Source organism: Pocillopora verrucosa, chromosome 7, assembly GCF_036669915.1.
Source record: "Pocillopora verrucosa isolate sample1 chromosome 7, ASM3666991v2, whole genome shotgun sequence".
Lineage (NCBI taxonomy): Eukaryota > Metazoa > Cnidaria > Anthozoa > Scleractinia > Pocilloporidae > Pocillopora > Pocillopora verrucosa.
In genome coordinates this window covers 7,952,820-7,958,121 of record NC_089318.1, presented here as the reverse complement: position 1 = coordinate 7,958,121, position 5,302 = coordinate 7,952,820, and the positions used below count along the sequence as shown (strand labels likewise).

The window sequence follows — 5,302 nt, the reverse complement described above, 5'->3', positions numbered from 1 at the left end:
TGGTTTAGTTTGAATATTCACAATGCTCTTTTACAGCCCTGATTTTGACTCTAAACAAAAAGAGGATATTAAAAACATCTCCATGAAAACAACGTCACGAAAATAAGGGTTTACTTGGGTTCCGTTTCAATAACATAGGTGAAACACTCGGGCGCCTAAAAAACTTGAGAGTTAAAATCACGTGGTACATTACAAAGATATACAGCACCATATCAGCTATCATTTGAATGGTCTCAGTCACAAGTAAGAGTTAAATTTTAAAGGACCCCAAGTCATGCATGATAAAGAGAGAGCCTCATGAAAATATTGCTAAGTAGCCTTCATTATAAAGGTCACTCTAGGAATGGTAGCCTGCAGAGTAAGCGTAATTTTGGCAAGCGAGTACTCAGTGCTCTTTGAGTTTTACAGCAGAAGGATGGTGAGAGCTAGAGTTTTAGACAGTGTGTTTTCCCGCATTTTGCATTTCGTATTCAGAGCGAAATGTTAACGGATTGGCGGATCCTGCGATTGTAGCGGTTTGCAGTTTTCTATCAATTTTTTTGGGCCCTAAATTTGGTTTGTGCTTTTGATAAAAAAAGTGGGTTCACTCATCGAAGCAGAGCGCGGCAATAAGACAGCGCAGTAGTAGCAGCGGACTTGAACACTTTCAGTTTGTCTTTTGACGTGCATAATTTCTTGATGACTGAATTAATCTGATGCCTTACTCGGAAAAAATCATCACCAGATATCATATCACCGACCTCTTTTAAGGTGTCGTTGATCTTCGCTAGCTTGTTGCTTGTTATATTTAGTGCAGAGGTCAACTGCTTCAGGGAGGAGTCCAGCTTTTGAAGCTGAAATGACAACATGATTAGAGATCCCGTGAGTCCCAGTCTTAAAGTTGAAGTGCTTAGCCTGGATTTGCATCCCCTAAGGGGGAAGGAGGAGATCAAGGAAAGTAATGCAACGTTTGTTTAGCCCCACGTTAGCAATTTATGGTTTGCATGTGAACTGTCCGTACGAAATCTCTATTTCCATTTGGACGAAAAAATCGGTAATTGTAATCGGTTGCTTCCTTCTTTTTTTCGTTTCAGTTGTCGTTGATTTGCTCGGTGTCTAGTATTTTTTGTATTTTGTGTCATTTTGAAGGTTTTTTTTTAATTTCACTTTTCATTTGGCCTCTTAGTGGTCGGTTGCCTGGCAAGTTTGCACGTTGCTTGGCAACGTAAGCTTGTTAGTCAATTTAGTCGATCGGGTGTTAGTTGGGGCCCTGGGGGGGGGGGTTTCTGGTTAATTTTTAACCCTGTCATGGTCGCTTATGGGAATTTTACATTCCCACGGGTTCACTTATTGATATGATAGTGACACTCATCGTTTAATTCAGACAACTTCAAACCTTCTCAGTTAAAGAGGAGTTGACGCTTGTGAGTGACTCCCTTGTCTCGCTGTCAGCGAGACAAGGGAGTCGATTGCGATTGATTGGTCGGAATCATCCCGTAAAGAATTAAGCCCCGAACTTATCTGTGTTGTGAAAATACGAAACTACAGCAATGAGTTCAAATTATCACTAACAGACTTCGTCAATAATCAAGCACATGAACAATTCAGTCAGGTGGGTAAGTCTTAGCAGCCATATCTGCTGTTTTTAACCCTTTACTGCTTAACATCATGATCAGCATCTACATTCTCCATAATTTCTCTATATATTTTCATTTGGGACTGACAAGGAGAGTTCGTTTATCAATCAAAGCGTCGTTGGTTGGCGATCATTTCCTTTATTCTCGTGATCTTAATGAGCGCCACAGTATTATTGTAAGGAGAATTTGAATGCTGGTCACTCTAAAGGTTTAACGGGTTAATTTTAACGCGCTTTATTAATTGCTTTAAAAATAAATTTCACTGAATAGAAATTGGTATACATGGTATTAAGGAAGAGGTAAATGCCTGATACAAGTTTAAAGCCTTTCTGTCGAACAGAAAGTGAAAGTACATAAGGGAAAGATTTCGGAACGGAAAAGGGAAGTTATCATTCCAACGAGGCGTGATGCGAAACTGATCATGTAATAGGGCATGGATACTAGAATAAACAGATTGAGCCAAAGGCGCTGAAGTCGTACAGGATAAAACATGGACTGTTGGACCACTTTCGAACAATTTTTTGGACCATATTTTGACCATTTTTTCTTACTTTTTATTTTTAGGAAGGGGTGAGTAGGTATATTTTTCATTTGTGGAGGGGTAGGTAGATACTGTCGAAATTACATTTATGGGTTGAAGTGAGGGCGTGCAAAGTGTAAAAAACTGAAAGGTGAAACGAAGCAGACTAAACAATGAACAAAACGATCCTTTCAAGTTTTTGAGATTATTAGCTTGATAGGTGGCCAGATTTAATGAACAAATGGCTTTAGATGTACTTTCGTCTTGTTTTCATCCATTAATTGAGCTTTTTTGTGTCAGTTAAAAATTTACCTCACCTTGATTGTTGTACTGTTAGCTTCCTCCAGCTGAGTTTTTGTCCTGTTTACGTCAATCGTCAACAGAGCGGAAACCGCATCAAAAAAAAAAAAATTTAAATCTCAGACACACTGACCTTTAGCGTGAGACTTGTGTTAACAGCTTCGAGAGCGACTCTTGTGTCAGCATCAGAGGCCATTAGTTGATCCCTTGTGTCGTTTGCATCTTTTCTGATCGTGGTCAGCCATACCTTAGCCTAACAGCAGAAGCCGTGTAGGAATCTCGTCAGTGAATCTGAGCAACTCAGTACAGGTTCACGTTGAATTAATGCACGAGGCATTCAATGTATGTGTTGGGACGTCAAGGAGAAACTACCACTCCAACTTCATCGTCAACTTCCACTCCTATCATCAAAAAGCTACGCGCGTACATTCTCTTTTGTTTGTGTTTCCTTAACATTCTGTTGCATGATCGTCTGATTCTTTGTTCAGGCCGAGCAAGACCCTGTTGCCAAGTTGTTAGTCGCAGCCAGCCCAGCAGGTAAGTAAACTCGATTTCACTGATCGTGTATATTGCTTGATTGATCAGTTTTTTTTTTACCTTGGAACCCTGATATAGTTGTGCATTTTCATCTGGGGGTGAATTTTGTGTAAACCATGTGTGCGACAAAGTTTTTTTCAGATTTTATTCGTCGTGTTACAGGGGCGGGACAAAGAAAGAACTTATTTTCCCAAGAGGGTTGTAACCCCAGACCTTTTCCATTCGCCTTGCCATGGGATGATCCTGAAACCTCTGCTAATTGTTTCATAATAATTTGGAAAAACTGAATTTTATGCAGTGATTAATTTGATGTTTTCTTTTTACAGGAAGTGGTGACGGTGATCATGCCAGGTGAGACTTCTTCAGGAATTTTTACAAGTGGACACTAAACGCCTGTATTTATAAGCCATGGTTAGCGACCATTATTGGCCAACCATGGCTTATAAATACAGGCCTTTATTGTTACCAGTAAAACTCCCTGAAGAAGTCTACGATAGTTAAACGAAACCCGTTGGAGAGGAAAACAAGTCTCAGAATGACCGTTCGCAGAGCGCTGCTCGCTGTTTGAACGTTAAAAAAAAATGGTCTTGTCCGTGACAGAAAAAAACTACAGTAGCGCACACACACAAGAAGACAGGAAAACATCTCTAACGATCGCAAAGATCCAAGCACAAACCAAATTTAGGGCCCAAAAATTGATAAAAGCTGCAAACCGCTACAATCGCAGGATCCGCCAATCCGTTAACATTTCGCTCTGAATACGAAATGCAAAATGCGGGAAAACACACTGTCTAAAACTCTAGCTCTCCCCATCCTTCTGCTGTAAACCTCAAAGAGCACTGAGCACTCGCTTGCCAAAATTACGCTTGCTCTGCAGGCTACCATTCCTAGAGTGACCTTTATAATGAAGGCTACTTACCAATATTCTCATGAGGCTCTCTCTTTATCATGCTTGACTTGGGGTCCTTTCAAATTAACTCTGACTTGTGACTGAGACCATTCAAATGATAGCTGATATGGTGCTGTATATCTTTGTGATGTACCACGTGATTTTAACTCTCAAGTTTTTCAGTTTCCCGAGTGTTTCACCTATGCTATTGAAACGGAACCCAAGTGAACCCTTATTTCCGTGACGTTGTTTTCATGGAGATGTTCTTAATATCCTCTTTTTGTTTAGAGTCGAAATCAGGGCTGTAAAAGAGCATTGTGAATATTCAAACTAAACCAATCGGAAAACAGGGTAATTTAATATGGTCAACTGAGTTGATATGGTAGATTGGCCACCGTAAAGAGTTTCAAAGCCGAAGTTTCGAGCGTTAGCCCTCCGTCAGAGCGAATGACAGCATTAGTTTATCCGATCCTACCGACGTGGCAAAGTTATTTCGATCGGATCCCAACTATCCAGAGAGACTGTGCTTTCCGTCTCTAAATTTCTACCGGGAAAAAAGGAAGAAAATTCCTGGCGCATTTTTCGCCGATGGGGAAGAATGGTAGAAGCTACGAAGCGTCCTGAGCAAAAGAATGCTTGGACTGAAGAAGTCACCGACTATACTCCGGATTTCAATAAAATTATCAGCAATTTTAGTCACCGATTACGACCAGTTCGAGAGCCTGGTGGGTCAGAGAGAGAAAACAAAGTTTTTGAAATCGATAATGAACTTTCCAAATGGTCGTTTGGGTCTGTGGCGGAGATGTTGTTTGACAAAAGGTTTGGATGTCTTGAAGAGGAAATCAACAAAGAGGCACAGACCTTCATTAAAGCCGTCGGAGATTTTCTGGCGAATGCGGTCGAGGTCGGTTTTTTGCCTTCTTGGTTTTACAAGATCTACGTGAACCAGAAACGTATAAAGTTTTTCGAAAATTTTGACACGATGTACGATTAGGCCAAACTATTCATCGGGAGAAGAGTCAAGGAACTTGAGAAGTCATGCAAGCCATCGAAGGAAACAGAGCGTGACCGAGCTGGCTTCTTCAAGTTCCTCCTGGCCGGCGGAAAGCCATAATATTAGGGGGCTACCATATCCCTGGGGTCACTGCTCAAGTGGAATTCCTTGCTCACAAAATAGGGCGAGATAAGAGTATTTTTGAAGATGCCGAAGCGTTTAAACCAGAGACATGATTGCAAAACAAAGATACCGCTCTTATCGAATCAGCAGAAGCTTTCGCTTCTCTTCCATTTGGATTCGGAACACGTATGTGCCTCGGTCGACGTATTACCGAGTAAGAGCTCCATCTGCTGATGGCCAGAATCGTGCAGCAGTTTGACATCTCTCACACACCGGAGGCAGAGAATGTGGAGCCGTTCATGAGAGGGTCACCATTCATAGCA

The 5,302-nt window shown here is 41.2% G+C and overlaps 1 pseudogene; it reads left to right on the top strand.

Annotated features, from left to right (window-relative positions):
• The first annotated feature begins 846 nt into the window (after nt 1–846).
• On the top strand, nt 847–4,976 carry LOC136282456 (sterol 26-hydroxylase, mitochondrial-like; annotated as a pseudogene).
• The last annotated feature ends 326 nt before the right edge of the window (nt 4,977–5,302 follow it).